Source organism: Acomys minous (assembly GCF_964271855.1).
Source record: "Acomys minous genome assembly, chromosome: 6".
Lineage (NCBI taxonomy): Eukaryota > Metazoa > Chordata > Mammalia > Rodentia > Muridae > Acomys > Acomys minous.
In genome coordinates this window covers 25,095,001-25,116,530 of record NC_140487.1, presented here as the reverse complement: position 1 = coordinate 25,116,530, position 21,530 = coordinate 25,095,001, and the positions used below count along the sequence as shown (strand labels likewise).

The following is a 21,530-nucleotide window of genomic DNA, read 5'->3' as shown; positions in this document are numbered from 1 at the left end:
AAGATAGAACCAGAAAAAGTATGCCATGTGTATTAGTCAGAGTCCTCTAGAGGAACAAAACTAATAAATAGAATACATATTTCTAATGGATCCTTATAAGTACACATATATACATATATGTGTATATATGATATATATATATATATATATATATATATATATATATATATATATATATGGCTTATAGGCTATGTTCCAGCTAGTCTAACAATGGATGTCTACCAAAGGATGTTCCAATAATCCAGTAGTTGTTCAGTTCATGAGGCTAGATGTCTCACCTGGCCTTCAGTATATGCCAGAATCGCAAAGAAGTATGTTTAAATGTCAGTGATGGAATGGGCTTGTTAGTGAGAGCAAGCAGGCCAAGAGAGAGCAAGCTTCCTTCCTCCGTGTCTTTATATAGGTTTCCAGCAGAAGGTATGACCCTGAATAAAGGTGAATCTTTCCACCTCAAAATATCTAGATTAAAGGTGGGTCTTCCCACCTCAATGAGCAGTATTAGAAATGGGCCTTCACACTCCAAATGATTTAATTAGGAAAGACGTCCCTCGTGTGTAAACTGAGGCTCTTGGGTTTTAGTTAATTCCAGGTGTAATCAAGTTGTCAGCCAAGAATAGCCGTCACATCATGTCGCTGAAGTTCTGTAATCAGACATATAACTTCAGACCAGTGTCTTTAAACAGGAATATCAAGCTCAAAAAGAAGTCCATATGGATTGGTACTGATCAACTTATCAGTTGAAACCAAGTCAAGAAGTTGAATCAAGTAGTAGGTAAGTTTCCATATAGCTGTAGAAAGGAAACAATTAGATCTAAAAGGAAATGTGAGGTAATCGGGGTAAGCCTTGGATGAGGCGGTGGGTCAGGTAGGTTGAAATTGGATCTCACACAGAACTAACCCAAAAACAAATTTAAGAAGAGAGGAGGTAACAAGAAAATAAAAGGCTAGGGAAAACTAAGACAGCTTAGGCTACTCAGGGGTCCTTTTTAATATGTAAGTGTCTGCCTTGGTCAAGCCCTAACGTGTCACTTCAACATGTTACCTGAAATAGTGTTGCACACGCAAAGGAAGTGTTTGTCATGGAAAAAAAAAACTGTTTTTATATTTGAATAGTTTCATTTTTTGTGTGATATTTTGGAGGAATTCGTGCCTCATAAAGTTACATATCCACACATCCTTTAACATAAGCCAACCAGAAGCATATGCCACAAGGATCCCATATGCCAAGCAGCAGGCTACCATCTTATGGGATGCTGACAAGACTCTGGGATGGATCTACTAGTATCTGGGTAGTGAATGTGATTTAAAATACCCTATTGAGACAATGCTTTTCTTTTAATTAAAACATCTTAATTAAAACCATGTCTTCTTTGAGAGTTTTTTTTGAAATTCACTTACAGAATGTATTACTTCTTTTCTCTTTAGGAACCTTCAGGGATGGAACGTGTGTATTCAGTATTTCCAGATTAATCTTTACAATCTTTCTTTTCCTCCTTTCCTCCTTCAATTATGTAACAGCCTACAATAATTCATTGAGTGTACAAGCATATGTTCTCCATGTATAAGAAAACAGAAGCATAAACTTATTAGACAGAATTGTCCAGTCACACACGGCTTAATAGTGCTAAAACTGGGTAAGGACAAAGAGTTCTGAGCTTTCATAATGATCAGCTTTTCCCTCCTTCTAGGGTGTACTAGTGAGTCTCCTCCAGAGAAACATGCAGATATCTGTCTGCCTATCTGTCTGTCTGCCTAGGTTTGAACCATTTATATATGTTAAAGAAAACACTTGATTGCGTAATTATTTCTAAAACAAGGCCAGATTTACTCTTAAATTTTGGCCACTTAGCTTCTGTACATTTCATTTATGGTCTTCAAATTAAGCTCCCTAAATATTCTCTAATCATGGTCTAATTCTGTCAACTAACAAGCCATTTGTTCCACTACATAGCTGTGACAGAACGATTAAAGTAACACTTAACACACCATGAAATTAGTTAAAATTATGGTGGCATTCTTCATTCCTTCTCAACAGAAATGACATTTTCCCCAAAGTGCTATGTAATCTCAGTTATGTAGATGCTACTATTTAGGACTTTCTAGGCTCCTTCTGTTTGTTTTTTTTTTCCTTACCTATAAGAAAAACTATATCCAAGCTATAGTATTCATGTATTTATGCTACATGTTTCTACACATTATATTCCCATATCACTACCTTATCTCTCATAGGCATGAAATGGTGTGTTTATTATCTGTTCAATCCAGACAATTACAAAGGAAAGATAATTTTACTCTAAGTTAATAAGGCCTAAATCATTAGAAAACCATGAGATAAGCTTCACAGTCTAAAGAGGACCATTCAGAATTAAGGATGAACATAGCATATCTTTACAGTCTTGTCTTTGAATACTTTTAGCCAATGGCCTTTGAAAACATGAAATTCAGTGGCAATTAGAATATCTGACAACCTTTGCTAGATGAGAGTACAATCTCTCCCCAGAATTGCCAAAGACCATGGTGTTCTGATAGGATGACTTTCCTATTAATTCATCTATTTATAGGTTTATTAGACTTGCAGTAGTTTCTGAAGCTCCCAGTGTCCAAATGAGAGCTAATAATGACTTCCTCATGGCCAGAGCATTATTTCATACTAATCTCAAACATGATCTCTGAAAGTCTCCATGAAGCATCTGATCTTGACTGCAGATCAAGCTACCACATCCATTGAAGACATTAGTAAGCATGGCTTCTCCTCCATGTAAAAGGTAGTCTTCACTGAAAACCACCACAGGCTCCATGACACTGTCAACTTGGTATAACTGTACTTTCAGGTAGATAAGAATACCCTTGACTACTTCAAAACAGGATGTGCTGGTAATATTGAATGTCTGCGTTCCATCTCAGCTTTTAAAGAATGTGCCCTCTCCATAATGACATATGAGATACTCAACAGGCTCTAATACTCTTGAGAATGGCAGTAATCAATGGTTTGTTCCCTCAGTCTCTGATGTCAGCCCTTAAAATGCCTCCCATTCCATAGAAATTAGTTAGTGACTTGTCACCAATAATTTATCTTAACTAGGATGCTCAAAGCACTAGGTTCATTTCAAAACACCCCCAACAGTGAATCTTAAGAATCCAGAACAAGCTCGGAGCAGTGATGCACACCTTTAGTCCCAGCACTCAAGGAGGCAGAGACAGGTGGATCTCTGTGAGTTCAAGGCCAGTCCGGTCTACAGAGTGAGTTCCAGGACAGCCAGGAATGTTACACAGAGGAACCCTGTCTCAGAAAAAAAAAAAAAAAAGCAAAACCAAAAAGCCATACAAAAAAAGGAGATCGGTTCAAATAAGAAAAAGGAAGATCTGATGGGAGTGCTACATTTTGACCTATCTCAGTATTGCCCGAGTCAAACTCTATTAAAACGATGTCTTGATTAATTTTTCTCAACATTTATGAAGTGTCTTTTTTCAATGACTTCCCTGATCGGTTAATAAATACATTAGTATAAGGCATTAAAAATAAAAGAAAGTAATATTCTTCACATTATAGAACATGTATTCTCTGAGAATACAAAGCTAGAGGGGAAAATCCATCCTGTGCATGAGCATACCACAACTGTCTCAATTTCTCCCAAATCGTTACTCCAGTGTTCGACTCCATTTTGGATAACTATTCCTTTGCCTCGAACAGCTTTACTTTCCATCCCTAATCCTCCACAGGCAAATTCCCAGAGGCCAGTCAGCGCCTCTTCCCATCTCAGGAAGTGGCAGCTTCAGCCATGAGGTCTCTAAAATCAAATGTCTTACTCATGTTTAACTCTCATGGCACAGGTGTGATTCATAAGTGAATCTTTCTAGCTCTCTCTTTGAAAACACATCTCAGATTCTACATTTTTAAATGCCAGTCTGGCATCGTCACTACCACACAGTCTTTCTCCATCCATCTTCTGTAGATAGTTTTCGATGTTTCCCCCCAGTGTGCTTCTCCTGGAAGATGCAACAGCAACTCCCATCTCACTGCATTTCCGTTTGCGTTCCTCTAACCCAAAACGATCTTCCGATCTTCCCGTAGCTAAAGGAACCAGTCACCTGTTTCAGGTCTTTCATGGCAATTTTCACAGGCATTTGTAAGCACACCATTTAAAATTTCGCTTTGGACCATTCCACCAAACTTTGTATCAACTTTCTTGATTTAATTTCTGCAGTGAATTGACAGAGTTTGATGTACAATCTGGTACGGTTTCCAGTCGGTCATCTGTCGCTTTCCATCAGAATGCAAGCCTAACCTTTACGAATTTGTTCACAGCATAAACTCCACTGCCTGGAGCGCTGCTCAGAAATTACTAAGTTTTTCATCTCCTTCTCTGTGTAAAAGCCTGAATTCTTTCTTCCAAATCCTTACTTGACATCTCTATATTCTAAATATTCTTTCAAAATTCATCACTGTAAGAAATGCACTAAAATCAAGGAAAAGCTTACTCAAACCTGGCACGACTATCCAAATCTCATTCTAGAGTCTTCTTCGGTACACAATTAGCCATAAAAATGGTATTAAACTTTTAGGGCTTTATAATGAGGTCTCTGTATATCAGAGACATAAAAGTAGTTGATTTTAAGTATTTAAATAGACATGAAAATATATGGTGCATTTTAATGACTCTAAGCAGATAAAACTATTCATTTATATGACAAATTTACTATTTTGGGCATAGTCTCTGCTGTATTCTACAACTTCAACTCATTTTATTTTATTTTATTTTATTTTTGCTATTTTTAAGCCAATACTATAAAACATTTTTAGTCACATAAAAAAAGTGTTCAATCAAATCAATGACTCATTCACTGTCTGCTTAGGTTACTTTTAAAAGTTTCAGTTAGCAAGAAAACCACTTTTCTGCTGGCTGGGCATAGACAGCCACTGGACCAGAATAAAGAGCCGTGTGCAAGCCTGCAGTAGGCAAAAGCAAGGCAGTTCTTTTAAGTAGCAGGATTTTTGTCATATGCTGTAAAATCCATTCAGTTAAAAGCTCATTGCCATTAGTGGTTCACTTCTTGTTGCAGAGATCCTCAGTCATTGATCATGATTTCATCTACATTGGGTTCACCTTGGTTTCAGCCTTCCCTCTCCAATCCCTGTGACCTGAAGACTGAAAATGAACAGGTAAATAAAACAGTCCTATTACAAAGTAATGGGGAGACAGAACTGCTCCAAATCCCAGCACTTGGTTTCCCAATTTATATCTTAAAATTTTATCAGTGAAAATTGTTAAATACTTAGTAAAGAGAAAATGCTATAAAGTTAATAGAAATATTAGCTCAGAAACTACCACCAAAGACTTTATTTAAATAGTAGTTTGAAAGTTGATGCATTACTGGGTAGATTGTAGAATTTTTGCTCGTATTGGGCAATTTAGGTGGCTTTAAACATCACAAACCTTCTATGGTTTGCACCAAGAACAGAACTGATAAATGTAAAACAAGAGGAATTTTAGAGACTTCACAGTTGCTTGTGTAAGCTCCCATTACTGTAAAAAATAAAACCAGAAAATCAATTTGATTGGAAGAGTCAATTCTACAGAGAGATAAGCTAACACATTCAACGGTTTCAGAGCATTCGTTACCTGGAACACAGCAGGCATTGAATAAATGTTGGCCATGTGTTTTGGAGCAAAAGGAGTGGACAATCAGAAACTAGAGAAATATGCTCAAAAAGATTAATATTCTAAGATGGACTCACAAGGCTATACAGCAGCCCCTTATGGAACAGAAGATTTCCTAGCAGCAAATAAATCGAATATTTCAAAATCTTCACTTAAATATAAATAATATTCTATAGTTGAACATATTTAAATGAACATTTTTACTAAGAGAGTAAGCAGCTAAAGGAATTTTCACACTCAGGGAAATCTTTGGGTTTATAACCTTCGTTTGACTTCTTCCTCATAGGAGTATTTGGAGGCCTAGAGTGCTTTGTGAAAAGGTGCCTTTCTACCTCCTCACTTCGTGCGCAGTGTGAACTCCCGATACTTTGCTCTAGCTAATATTTCAAGAGCCAACATTATTTCTTGCTGCCTTTCACAAATGGAAAGGCTCTTTGCCTTAGACACTGTGAACCTGAGGTAATCTTTGTATGTATGATCTCTTCTCATTCTGCCTTGAGTTTTGTGGGATGAAGACTGATTAATACCTACTTGGAAAATCCTAAAATGCAGCCGCATGCATTATTAATAACATCATTAGGAAGTACTAAGTGCCATGATTTGCATCTCGATGAGAATTTTGGCAGAAAAAGGAAATCAAAATTACGAGTCTTGGTGTTTTTAAGAAGTTCCATAGGATTTAGTGTTTACCTCATGATTACAAAGCCTCTCCACAATTCACAAGTTGCAGTTCTGCTTGGCCCTCCCACTTCAACCTGATTAATCTGGTGACCTTGTTCTAACAGAGGTGATTTAATGCAATTTATTTTTGGAAATTACTAATGAAAAAGAAATTTTTAACTTTAAAATACCTGTGTATTACAAAAGTGTAACGTTCACAAATGCAAAAATATTTTGGTGTTTTACTCAAAACTGGTGTACTGTCTACATTTAGTAAAAATAATATCTGAATTTTCACCTCGTATAGGAGTGTTTTAAAATAGGCATCTAGTGAATGCCAAAACCTGAAAGCCTATCCCACCAAACAACAAAAAACCAAGTTAACTTAAAAATAGTTAATATTTGTACTTATTTATGTTTATATTCTTTCTCTTTATCCCTTTCATACAAAGACACACATGTAGAAAAGTGATACAAAATTTTAACAAACATTCTAAATTAAAGCAATATATGCCATATAAATATACAAAATACGCTGCAAGAAGGAAGAAAAGTATCATTATTTCTGCTATTTTTTTATCACAAATTTCTGAGCCAAAATTTAATATCAGGATACCCAGCAAAAATATGAGGTAATTTATTTCACAATGCTTAACACTTCAGCAAAACATGATTTAGAATGGATACAAGAGATTCTGAGAGCTGGGGGTTTTGTTTTCATTCTGTTACTTATGAGAACATTCCATTTATGTTTATTCTTTACTATGTATGAAGTAATAATATTTAACGTTGTTTATTACCTTTATATTTGCTTCATAAAATTTGATCAAATTGTATATCTATGTTGTCTGCATGTCTCTCCGGGCACAAAGGATCCAGTTGTCCACAACTTGTGTTAAGATGTTGGGAACAAATGGGATGATACCAGTTCCTCCACGGCTGAGATGATTTCTTTTTTCTTTTGCAATCATAAGATAACCTGCAACCTAGTATTTTACCCCTAGGAAATATTCAATTCTTCAATAGCCTCTCACTTAATGGCTTAGCTTGCCCTGATAATCTTTCCCTGAATCCATTATTTCACTATAGATTACAAAATAAAGTGATTTTTCTAATTGTATTATTTATTCCATATTGATTAGTTGCGTTCTTCAGGGAAAAATATTCTTGAGACAATATGTTAATGCTAAAAAAGCCTTTCTAACTTGGAATAAAACAATAAATACTGAATTCTTCCATTTTAATTGCCAGTGCTTATGTTAAATAGTATAATGATCGCTTCTACTGGTACAGTTAATGTTTTAGCTCTATTGGGCTTTCTCCTCTGTTTGGACAAGAATGTTCTAGAGGCTGATTGCTGGACTGTTCGGAGGAGGACTTGTGTATGTCTGAAAGCTTCTCTGCTCTCTAGAACAGCATCTTGCACTCTGCCTTGTGCACTTGAGGCCTGCCACATGACTAGGGATAACTTGTGATGAACCTTACGGAGACCAGAGTGGTAATAGTAAGAAGGCTTGTTGAAAAGGACAACTTTTCTATATCTCTTCAGAAACATTATTTAATATAAAATCATGAATTCACATGGATGTTTCCATTTCCCACTGAATATAACAGTGTTCTTATGTAAATTAATTGATAGTACATGTATTCTTTTTATCTACATGAAAAATAAAATTCTATAAGTACTATTACAAGTAAAACCGAGTAAGATTACAATTAAAAATAGTTTTTGATATTCAGAACAATTCACTCCAAAGTATAGTTGTTCAACCATAGTAATAATACTACAGAATTATTAAATATTGATTGCTGAAAAAAGTAAAATTTCAAAAAGACCTTAAAAGGCATTTTGAGTCAGTTGTGAAGAAATTTTATTTTTAAAAAGTATGTACAATGAGCCGTGTGCTTTAGACAGATTTTTAATTAAATTCTCCTGTCATTGCATTCAAAGAAATAAAATTTTACCTAGTTTTAATGAAAAACTCAAACTACATTTTAACTGTTTTTAATCTGAAACAAAGGATTGCCTTCCTGAACAAGGTGTTCCAAAAAAACCCCACATTTTAAAAGGCAGTAAACAAGTTGTACACAGTAGTTCACTCTGTAGTGCAAAGCTACTCCAGAGGCTGAGCAAAAGGAGTGCCTGGACCCAGAAGTTTGAAGGCAGCCTGGGCAAACTGGTAGGACCCTATCTTCAATTAAATAAATAAGAAAATAAGTGGTAGATAAACAACTGCTTGAAATGAAAGAATAAGACATATGAAATAATGTCATTGTACTAATGCATAATACAAGAACTTCTACAGAGCAGTTTATATAGAAAACCTCAGTTCAAGAGAACAGCATTTGAACATGAGGTTTATAGAAAGAGAAATACAAACACTGAGAAAGATCGTCAGTTTTTACTGATATTTAAGCTACTTGCCTTGTACTTTTCCACAACTGCTGCTGCTATTTGTACAAATCTCTAGTTTAGCTCTTATCCATGGGACATTAAACAATTAGGTCTTATTTTTATTTTCCTCAACCCCCACAAACAAGCCTATTAATTTTCCTTCTCCTCTGGTGACTATGTGGTGAATCTTTCCTTGCTTGATCAGGTTATAGAGAGACTTGTAAGTGTGTTTGCTGCATATAGTGTAAGCATTGTGACTGCCAATGAACTTCAATGGTTTCTACTGAAAAAAAAAAATAGAAAAAACCAACACCAATACTCCTCAAAGTATTCAACAAATTAAAAACTGGAAGAACAAAATACTTTCACAAAGCCACTATTACTCTGGTGTCAAAACCACACAAAGACTAAAAAAAAAATTGAAAATTATAGACCAACATCCCTTATGAACACAGTTATAAAAATTGTAATAAAGTACTTGCAAATAAAATTCAACAACTTGTCAAAAACATTTTCTTCCATGATCATGTTGGCTTCATCCCAGAGATGAAGTACTTCAACATGTGTAAATCAATAAATGTAATCTTCCACATAAATAAGCTACAAAGTAAAAAACACATGATCATCTCATCAGATACAGAAAAAAACCCTCACAAAATGCAATATATCTTCATGAAAAAAGTGCTGGAGAGAATAGGTTACAAGAGACATAGCTCAACTTAATAAATGAAGTTTGTAGAAATTCTATAGCCAACATAACACTGAATATAGAAAAACTCAACACATTTCCACTAAAGTCAAGAAGTAGACAAGGATGTCCACTTTTTCCATACCTATTCAGTATAGTTTTTGAAGTCTTAGCTAAAGCAATAAATGCTGAAGAAGATCAAGGGAATAAAATATTATTTGTATCAAGGGAATAAAAAGTCAAAGTATTCCTGTTGTAGATAGTATAATGGCATTTAAAACATCTTAAAACACCACAAATAAACTTCTACGGCTCATAAACACTTTCAGAAAAACATCAGGATACAGAATTAACACACAAAAATAGTAGCCTTCCTATATAGGAATAACAAACATACTTAAAAGGAACTAAGGGAAATAGTTTGAGGATTTGCCTCAAGAAAAAAACCTTGGAGTAGATTTAACCAATTAAGTGAAAGATTCATATAATAGGAACTTTGGATGATAAATAAAGAAATTTAAAAGCACATCAGAAGATGGAAATATCTCTCATTCTCAGGAATTAATAGTATTAATAGTGTGAAAGTGGCCATCTCACCCAAAGTGAACTATAGATTCAATGCAATCCTCACCAAAACTCAAACACACTTCTTCATGGAACTTAAAAAAGCAACGTCAAGCTGCACATTAACACACACACGCACACACACACACACACACACACACACACACACATGCTTGAGGAAACAAAATAACCCAGAATAATAAAAAAAAAATCTTCTGGAGATATCACCATGCCATCTTTCAAGTTGTTCTACAGAGCTATAGTAATAAAAAGAACATGGAGTTGTCATAAAAAATGGACACACTGATCAGCGGTACAGAACTGAAGACAAAGACATAATTCTACTGATCTAAAGGCATCTGAGTTTTACAAAGTAGCCAAAATTACACACTAGAGGAAAGACAGCATCTTCAACAAATGGTGTTAGTCAAACTAGATAGATAGATAGATAGATAGATAGATAGATAGATAGATAGACAGACAGACAGATATATAAATCCCTGTACAAAATTCAACTCAAATGGATCAAAGACCTCAACATAAGACCAGGCACCTTGAATCTGCTGGAAGAGAAAGTAGGGAAGAGGCTAGAACTCCTTGGCACAGAAGTGAATTTCTGAACAGGACGACAATTGCACAAGTATTAAGACATGGGAACTCATGAAGCCAAAAAGTTTCTGTATTTGAAAGGACACCATCATTCAAGCACAACATCAGCCTATACAATGGTTAAAAAAAAGCTTTACTAACTATACACCTGATCAAGGGGTTAGTATCTATAATGTACAAAAAATGAAAACAAAAACACCCTAGACATCAAGAAAACAAACAACTCAATTAAATTTTGAGTATAAAACTAAACGAGATTGTCAAAAGAGGAAACAAAAATGCCTGAGAATATTTAGTCATCAGGGAAATTTAAATTAAAATTATCTGGAGATTGTGACTTATTCCAGTTAGAGCAGTCAATATTAATATGAAAAAAATCACGGCAGATGCTAGCAACAGTATTGGAGAAAGAGGAACACTTGTTAATTGTTGGCGGGGACACAAACTGGTACATCCATTGTGTAAATCAGATGGAGGATCCTCAAAGAGGTAAAAATAAATCTATGTCAAGATCTGCCTATACCAAACTTGGGCACATACTGAAAGGACTCTGTATCTTGCTACAAAGATGCTTGATCAGTTATGTTTATTGCTTCTCTATTCATAATAGCCAGAAACTGGAAACAACCTAAAATGTTCAAGAAAAGTATGAATAGATAATGAAAACATAGTATATTTACATGTTGAAATGTTATTCAGTTATTAATAAAAGTGAAATTATGAAACTTTCAGGTAAATGGATGGAGGTACATACAATCTAGGTGGGGTAACATACCCAGAAAGACAAACATTGCATGTTTTCTTTTGTATGTGGATGCCATCTTTAAGCTTTAGATATGTGTGTTTCATTAAAATATCCACAAAGGTTATGTATTTCATGAAAGACCAGGGGAGGGCAAAGAAGGGGAGATAGAATATAGCATTATAAAGGAAAAAAGGGAAATAGAAGAGGAGGAATAAATGAAGGCGGAAGGAGGAAGGAAGGACAAAGAAGAGAATATGGAGAGGGATAACTAATAAGGCCTTTTAAAACACCATATGGAAACATAATGCTCTAAATGCTTCCTAAATTATATAAAAGACATTTAAATGGACCAAAATATAAAATGGGAAAAACAATGCTCCAATTATACAGCATATGCTACCAAGTCAAAATACAGTACAAGGAATAGGTTACATCCTGTTGAGCTAAATGGGTCCAATAGACCCTCCTTAAACATTACAGGCTGCTGCCAATGCAATGGGTTACCTACCATAAAATGGCAGTAATGTTCTACTGCTGAAGACACTGCATGTTTATGTCATTTAACCTGAAGAAATACAGCTGTTGCCTAACTAGAAGCTCCCCACCTCCAACCCTACTACTTCTATAGTACTAGAAGGTACTATACATATTCCCAGAGAAGAAAATATTCATCATTCTTACCTACTTATGGACCGTATGACCTACAAAAGCAATCTGCCTGTAAGATATACTAGTACAATAGTGTCACAAATATTATAGCAGTAGCCAACCACTTTTTATTGGTTGACTCTATGTGATGGCATCCAGACCTGAAACTGTTAATGAGGCTAGTTAGGGCATGGGCTTTAGGGGAAACTTAACTACTCTTTTGATAGATAAATATATCAATAAAATATTGATGCTAGTCAATGCTAGTCAAATAGCATAATACCCATAGATCAGCACATTGTTCAAGAGAAGCTTCTTGCAATGCATACTAATTAATGTAGAGACCACACAAGTAGACCATGTACAGACAGTGTGAAGCCTCACAGCACTAGTTACTAAGTGGGATATTTCCATCATAACCCTTCCTTCAAAGCTCAAGGATCTGTTTGGAAGAGGCAGCAAAAAGATTTTAAGAGTCCACCCCTATAATCCCAGCACATGGGGAGGCAGAGGCAGGAAGAGCTTGGGGAGTTCAGGACCAGCTTAGTCTACAAAGTGAGCCCAGGACAGCAAAGGCTACACAGAGAAACCCTGTCTTGAAAAAAAGATTTTAAAAGTCAGATGAAATAGATGACTCAAAGGATATCAGGAACTTCCTTGATATACAAACAGTCTCACAGAAACTGTGTCAACATGCACCAGACCTGAATAAGAGCAACCCAGTCAAAATTCCAGTATGGAAAAAAGAAATTGGGCTTTAATTATCAGGCCTAACCAAGAAACTATTTACAATAGATACCTGTTGGGAGAGATAAAATAAATTTCCTACAGTAGAGTGACACTGGATATATCAACCACATTCCAGGGCAGGCAACATGCTCAGGAGGAGCTTACCAACATAAAATGAACCCTATGGTGTGTGTGTGTGTGTGTGTGTGTGTGTGTGTGTGTGTGTGTGTGTGTGTGTGTGTGTGTGTTTCGATGGTGGTGGTGGTGGTAGCGGTGGTGATGATGATGATGATGATGATGATGATGATGATACAATCTGGTGGTTTCTGTCCTGTTATTGCTGTTTTATTTTGTTGGTTTTTTTATTTGGGTTTGTTGGAGTTTTTGAACAGTAGAGAGAGAGAAAGAGAGAAGGAATATGAAGTTGGGTAAGTAGAGAAATTGGAAGAATCTGTAAGGACTTAGGCAAAACAAGAGTATGTCCAAAATATGTTTTCTGAAAAAATATTTTAATAAAATAAGGCACTAGAAAGAATAAAATGCAATACATAAAATAAAATAATCTTAAAAATAAGAAGTGGTGGTGACTAGGGAGATAGGGTACTGAGCAGCAACCAACATGTTCCAGGGGCTGACAGCCAAGATGTTGGGCCAGGCTCCAGATACATGAAGCCCCTGTGAGGAGAACCGAATGATCTTTTTGGAAGTACAGATGATGTTCCTTCAAGCAATCCTAATAGTATGCCATCTAATATTTTTGGACCAACTGAGGGACCTAAAATCATACCCAAGAAGACAAGTCCTCCAGGGAGCAAAGAAAGTAGAATCTTTGATGAATCAACTCCTGTACAGACTCGATAAAATCTGAACCCATCTGGTGGGAAAAGCAGTAACGTAGTTGTGTCCCCAATCACTGCTATCCATGCTCTTGGCTCACCCAAACAAGCCCAAGGGTCATGTTTTGCTGAGGGAAGGCGAAGACTATAAATCTGATATACTATCTGCAACCAACACCACACCCAGAGGGTATCAGGGTGAGAAAGGAAGTTCAAAAGACACAGAGCATGCCAAGATACCAGAGCCCTCACCTATGGTTGACAATCATGAGCCTAGATGGGGGCCAGATCCTTGTTCCCACAACAAAGTCCTGAACCCACCAGGAGGCAAATCCAGTATCTCCTTCTACTGAGAGGCTCCTGATCTGCCTGTAAACAGACAAGACACTCAGAGATGGGGTATTGAATGTTAGCGTTTCCTTTAACCCAAGCGAGTTCGGGGTGGCAGAGGGTTTGTCATGCTTGTGGGGTTGGCTGCTCAGAGGTCTGGTTGTCATTGGAAGCATTTCACAGAGGACTGTGCCTTCTGGATTACCAAGACATACATGTGCAGGAATAAAATGGGATGTTCTGGTGCCTCCTCTCTATTAGTTCTCTGTGAAACAGAACTGTAAGGTTGTGGGAAGGGCAAAAGAGATGGCACAGTGGGATAATGGAGAAACATGTAAACAGTCTTTCCTTTCAAGAAACGCCTGTCACTAAATGCTTCCACCTCTGAGATTACCTCTGAACCCTCATGTCTCCTTTTCTTCTTCCCCTCACTACGTCACCCTGCAGTGTTGAAGCATGACTGCCCATTTTGGCAGCAGTCAACAGAAAACCAAACAGCTATTCTCATTCTTGTCCTGAGAATGAAAGAGAGTTTTTGTTTGTTTGTTTGTTTGTTTGTTTGTTTGTTTTTGTTTTTATACACTGATCTCTGAGTTGTCCCTAACACCATGGCCAGATGTAAGGTAACAATCTGTCTTCCTGTACCTTTGGCTTGGTTCCTGACTTGGTGCCAGCTCTGCTTGCCCTTTCTTGTCTCTCATCAGCCTTACTACCAGTGAGAGCATTCTCCCTGCAAGCCTTAAAAATGACTCATATATGTAGAGATATTGGGTGGGTTCCAGTTATTTCATCTTGCTTTGTTCCTACAATTGGGAGGAAGACCTTCTGAAGGATGTTGGTCTGGGTTTGTTTCTTTCCCAACATCTGGAAAGGTGTTCTTAGTATCTGCCTCTTCAAAATACCCATGGACTGCATTCAACACATGGAAAAGTACTACTGTGATACACCAAAGCAGAAACACTGCTTAAGCTGCCTTCAGAAAGTTTATTGGCCTTGCTCTAAACAGTGCTCCCTCCATAGGCCAGGACACTAAGTGTTTGGGCAATAGGGTCCCAATTGTCATCTGACAGCAAATTCCACAGCCATGTTGCTGTCACACTTGTGTTACTTCATCTGCCAGGCAGATGGTCAGCTCTTAAGTGCTGCAACCTTACTTCCTGGTTTCCCCTCTGGTGGGCATCTGTGAAAGGGGCTTCCAAGTGGTGCTACTTTTGCTTCTAGTGCCTGCAGAGATCTTTCTAGCAGGTGCCAGAAATCTCCTCAATTAATTTTGGAAAAGCAACAGTCTTGCAGTCACACCTAGATGCATAAGTGCCTGCAACAGCCACCTGGCAAACTCTGCTTCTTATTATTGGCCCATTGAGGGATCTGACCATGGCTTTGTCAACCAAAAGCAACCTTCAGCTGACCGGTATCCTGAAGCCAAGAAACATGTAATTCATGTGTGTAATTCTCTAACAACTCAAATGGGTTGTTTTTCGGCCATTATAAAGATGTCATTTGGAATTCAGATCATTTGTTTTCATTTAATAAAATGTCATAAATGATGTTTGCTTTTTTTTTTAGTCCAGACACTAATTTCTTTAGCTTATAAGGAAATAATACAATGGTCGAAATAAACCTCCTTTTGCAACTGCGTTCTTAAGTAGAAAAATAATTTGGATTGTCAAAAAGGAATCAGACATTACTGTGTTGGCCCTGCCCTCAGTGCAGTGAGAGAAAAGCTTCAACCAGGTTCCACCTGCTGACCTGGATGGCCGGGAGGATGTGGGGACCTGTGACAGTGACCCACAGCAGCGGCTGCCATATTCATCTCCCCTGTCTTTCTATCTCTTCTGAGGAAGCTGGGCTCAGAGCATGGTAAATACAGTGGTATACAGCTACCGCCTTCATTAAGCCTTAAGACCTTTTTTCAGTACATTTGATGCCAACATTTTTCTAGCACTATGTCAGAACAAGAAACAGGTCTTTACATCATAATATAGTTTTGACAGGAACATTTTGTTATTTTTTATGAGGCAGAACTGGGTATAATGGTTGAATTAAACTTAGTAACTACAAAATGAAATAAAAATGGTAATGAAATATCCTCTGGACCATGCTATTTAGAAAAAAATGTTCAAAATACTTAGTATTTACTAGATATGAGAAACAGAAATTCCCGAATAGTTGTAGCCATCATGCAAATGTATGTAACTGTTTAGGCAGAGACTGTACAGACCAATCAGATGCTTAATCTTTTAGCATGGTATTTTATTTCTATCTATCTAGTCCTTAGACATACACTTAACAAATAGATACAACTAAAATTATTTTTAAAGTGGTGCTCATAATAATGAAATCTTTAATGTCTTACTTATTAATATATAAGTGATTAAAATATTTCCATCCATTTATAACATGAGACCATGAGCATTTCCAAAGATTATTATGGCACAAAATATAGATAGTAAAATCTAATTTACTTTTCAAAATATGTATATAAAAAGACACAAACAGTTACATATACAATACATATAGAGCTTTGTGATATGTAAATATTGATAGCATCCTAGTATCTATATGTGTAAGTGGCATTGAAAACTACACCTAGTATTAACAACAATGTTTGTTTTACAGAGAAAGTAATTTTTGGAAAACTAACTCAGCTACTTGAAATAAATAGTAAAATACAATGGAAGAGTATTCATTTATACTAAGGTTTCAGAGAAAGAAACAAGAACATGATGTATGACTCAAAACAGTAGCATTCCAGAATAGGTGAGAAGTGGCAGAGCAGTGCAGAAAAATGAAGAATGACAGAACATTAAGAAGATATGTATGTATGTATGTATGTATGTATTATGTATGTATACATATATAATAGTTTTCTAATATCATTAATTTAAAAAGGATTGGGGACAAATGGGAAGAGCTGGGGAAAAGGGAAGTTTGGACATGGTATAAATATAGCATTCACACGTTTAACCTGAATCATTGCAGATGCCTCAGTATTCTGGAATCTTGCTTAAATCTATCTTGTACTACTCTGAACAAAGACTCTAGATGAGTGTTTGGGTTTTTTATGTTTTATTTTATTAATTTATTCAGATTACATCTCAATTGTTATCCCCTCACTTGTATCCTCCCATTCCTCCCTCCCTCCCACTTTCACCCTATTCTCCTCCCCTAGGTCTCTGACTGAGGGGGACCTCCTCCCCGACTATATAGTCATAGGCTATCAAGTCTCATCTTGGTAGCCTGCTTACCCTTCCTCTGAGTGCCACCAGGCCTCCTATCAAAGGGAAGTAGTCAAATATGGGGCATCAGAGTTCATGTCAAAGTCAGTCCCTGCTCTCCACACAACTGTGGAGAATGTCTTGTCCATTGGCTAGATCAGAGTAGGGGTTCGATGTTTACTTCTTGTATCGTTCTTGGTTTGTATGTTTGTTCTAATCATTGCAAACCACTGAACCTGCCTTGAGATAATGGGAGCAGAAATAGAATTGTGTCTCAATTATCAGAAAAATCCTCAGATCAATTAGAAATCAGAATTAAACTCAAGAAAGTGAAAAGTCTCAAACAGGTAAGGGAGTTGGGGGACACAAGATTATGTCCTGGGAAGAGTCCAGTGATGACACAGTCACTGTCAACAAAGGCTTGCCATTCTCCAGCTGCACGCACTGCTGATGATGAGATCCCAGATTCCAAGATGGTGGCACCCAGTGTGTACCATGTCTAGAGAGCAGAGGATCAGAGCCTGTAAAACCAATTGAAAGGAAGGAGCTGGGGAGGATCAGATCTAACCCCTCTCCTATCCCAACCCAACCTCCCCTGGGTGCGGGAGTCACAAGCTTCGAGCACCCTGTACTCCTCCAAATACTCAAGCAGACAGCAGAACCCCTGGGGAATAGAGGATCAGCACAGGAAACCAAGTCTGGAGAGCTGAGTTGGGGACAAGCCTCAACCCACTTTAGCTGATATCCCTAAGAGGCCTGTGGGACACATGAGCAGTTTCGGGCTTGGATCTCTCTCAGCTCACGCACTGCTTATCTGCCTGGCCCTTCCGGAAGACAGAGAACTAACAAGCAAAGGTGAGTCGGGTGTGGACCACAACCCACATTAGCTGACATCCTAAGAAGGCCTTTGGGTCACCTGAGCAGTTTGGGGCTTGGACCTCTCTCTCTGCTCGCCTGCTGCTTACAAGCCTACTACATCTGGGTCACAGAAAGTGAACCAACAGAAGTGAGCCCTGCTTCAGCCACAGCACACATTATCCACCCTGCAGAAGAGGCCTGAGCAGCTTTTGACTTGAAGCTCTCTCAGCCTGCTCCTCTCCTGCCTGACCCAACTGGGTCACAGACAGGGAACCTAGGAGAGCTGAGCTTGGTGCAAGCTCCAACGCCTGTTGTCCAGCATCCTGAGACGGCCTCAGGAGAGCTCTAGCAAGTAGACTTCAGCTTGGAGCTCTCTCTGCCAGCTACTGACCTGCCTGGCCCATGTGGGACACACACAGACAGCGACCCTATTGGAGGAACCTGGAGGCCTGCTAACACCAGAGACAACCAGATGGCTAGAGGGAAGTGCAAGAAGACAAGCAACAAAACTCAGAGCCATATGACACCACCGGAAACCAGTGACCCTACCACAGCAAGACCTGGTGATGTGAATAGACATGAAGTTCATGAAAAAGATTTTAAATCTGAGGTAATGAAAATGCTAGAAACCGGGGAGAATAAGCGTTAAGAAACAGCATTTTGCTCTTCTCTCAGAATGAATGGGAACAAGACATTGGATGCTTATAACCAAGAAAGGCAGGATTTCATCCAGCACTTCGCCCAGATCATCAATATGCTGACTGAGGGTGAGATAGGATACCCAGAGACCAGGGATGCTATTGCCCAGCTCAAGAAGATCCTGGAGTACAATGTCATAGGAGACAAGTACAATCAGGGTTTGACTGTGCTACATGCATTCCTGGAGCTGGTGGAGCTAAGGAAGCTGGACGCTGAGGGTCTTCAGTAGGCTCTGACTGTGGGCTGGTGTGTAGAACTGCTCCATGCCTTCTTCCTCATGTCAGGGATGTCATGGATTCTTCCCTTACTCACCGGGGGCAGATGTGCAAGAATATCAAAAGCCAGGCATAGGCTTGGATGCCAGCAATGATGCCCTGATTCTGGAAGCTTGCATCTACCGCCTGCTCAAGTTCTGCTGCAGGAGGCAGCCCTACTACCTGAACCTGCTGGAGCTCAGTCTACAGAGTTCCTATCAGATTGAGATTGGGCAGATGCTCGACCTCATCACAGCACACTAGGGCCATGCGGATCTTGGTAGATACACAGAAAAGAGGCACAAAGCTATTGTCAAGTACAAGACTGCTTTCTATTCCTTCTACCTCCTGATTGAGGCTGCCTTGTACATGGCAGGCATGGATGGGAAGAAGGAATATGCCAGAACCATGAAGATCCTGCTGGAGATGGGCGAGTTCTTTCAGATCTAGGACAACTACCATGATCTCTATGGAGACCCCAGTGTGACTGGAAAAGTCAGCACTGACATCCAGGACAACAAATGGAGCTGGCTACTGGCTAAGTGTCTACATGAGCCACTCTGCAGCAGCACCAGATCTTTTTTATTATTAATTTATTCATATTACCTCTCAATTGTTATCCCATCCCTTGCTTCCTCTTGTCCCTCCCTCTTTCCTACTTTCACCCTATTCCCCTCCCCTATGTCTGTGATTGAGGGGGACCTCCTCCCCCTCTATATGATCATAGGTTATCAAGTCTCTTGTTGATAGCCTGTTATCCTTCCTCTGAGTACCACTGGGCCTCCCCATCAAGAAGGCGTGGTCGAATATGGGTTACCAGAGTTCATGTGAAAGTCACCAGATCTTAGAGGAGAATTATGAACAGGAGGATGCAGAGAAGGTGGCACAGGTGAAAGCACTGTATGAGGCTTTGGATCTGCAGGCTGTGTTCCTCAAGTACAACGAAGAGAGATACAACCACCTCAATAGTCTCATCGAGTAGTACTCTGTACCCCAGCCTCCTACCATCTTCTTAGAACTAGCAAAAAAGATCTACAAGAGGAGAAAGGGACCTCAAGATTGCCATTGGCGAGGCTGGCAGGGGGGAATCTCAGTAAATTATTATTCAACAAAAAAAAGAAAAGAAAAGAAAAAAGAAAATGATAGAAGCCTTGAAGGAGGAAAATAAATAAATAAATAAATAAATAAATAAATAAATAAATACAGGAAAATACATTCAAACCAATGAAGGATTTGAATAAATCCTATAAAGAACTACAGGAAAACTCAATCACACAGGAGAAAGAAATGAATAAAACTATTCAAGAAGTAAAGAAGGAATTAGAAGCAACAAAGAAAACATAATCTAAGGCAAGCTTGGAGTTGGAAAACCTATGGAGGGGAACAGGAACCACAGACACAAGCAACGCCCTAAGAATACAGGAGATAGAAGGAAGGACCTCATATATAGAAGACACAATTGAAGTTATCGATACCTCAGCCAAGGAAAACATTAAAACTAAAAAGTTCCTGAAACAAAGCATCTAAGAAACCTGGGACACTATAAGAAGACCAAACCTAAGATTAATGGGAATAGAAGAAAGAGAAGAGCCCAAGCACCACAGCCAAGAAAACGTTTTCAACAAAACCATAGAAGAAAACTTCCCCAACCTAAAGAAAGAAATGACCATAAACATAAAAGAAGCCACAGAACTCCAAATAGATTGGACCAGAAAAGAAAATCCTCCTGCCACATAATAATCAAAACATTAAATGTACAGAACAAAGAAAGAATAGTAAAAGCTTCAGGAGGAAAATGCCAGGTCACATATAAAGGAAAACCAATCAGAATTACTGGTGGGAGTGCAAACTTGTACACCCACGTTGGAAATCATTCTGGTTCCTTCTCAGGAAATTGGGAATATTTCTACCTCAAGATTCAGTCATACTACTCTTGGGCTTCACCATACAAGGATATCTGCTCAATTGTGTTCACAGCAACTTTATTCCTAATACCTAGAATCTGGAAACAATCTAATGTCCCTCAACCAAGGAATGGATTTAAAAAATTGTGATACATTAACACAATGGAATATACTTAGCCATTAAAAAACAAGAAAATCTTGAAATTTTCAGGCAAATGGATAGAACTAGAAAAGATCATCCTGAGTGAGGTAACCCATACCCAGAAAGACATGCATGGTATATATTCATTTATAAGCAGATATCAGCCAAATAATAGAGGATAACCACACTAGAATACACAGACCTAAAGAAACTAAATAGCAAGAAGGACCCTAGGGAAAATGCTTAATTCTCATTCAGAAGGGCAAATAGAATAGACACTGGAAACAGTTGAAGAGAAGGAACAGGAAGAGAGCCTACCACAAAGGTCCTCTGAAAGACTCCTCCCCACAGGAGACCCAAGCAGATGCTGAGACACACAGACAAACTCCAGGGTGGTACACTAGGAGTCTTATGGAAGAGTTGGAGGATAGGGAGACCTTGAGGGGTTAGGAGTTCCACGAGGAGACCAATGGAGACAACAAATCTGGACAGAGGAAGGGATGCTTTATTGACTGATGCTCCAACTAAGGGCCTGGCATGGTAAGGACCTAGACCCTCTGCTCAGATGTAGTAGATAGACAGCACAGTCTC

General features: G+C 38.2%; 2 pseudogenes across 2 annotated transcripts; both read left to right on the top strand.

The window, feature by feature from the left end:
• The first annotated feature begins 10,962 nt into the window (after positions 1–10,962).
• Positions 10,963–13,887, top strand: LOC311599104 (jupiter microtubule associated homolog 2-like; annotated as a pseudogene). Its single transcript has 2 exons — positions 10,963–11,065; positions 13,384–13,887. The product of its transcript is annotated as a jupiter microtubule associated homolog 2-like (transcript).
• Positions 13,888–18,601: 4,714 nt separating this feature from the next.
• On the top strand, positions 18,602–20,910 carry LOC311599103 (farnesyl pyrophosphate synthase-like; annotated as a pseudogene). The gene is made up of 3 exons: positions 18,602–19,448; positions 19,714–19,986; positions 20,893–20,910. The product of its transcript is annotated as a farnesyl pyrophosphate synthase-like (transcript).
• The last annotated feature ends 620 nt before the right edge of the window (positions 20,911–21,530 follow it).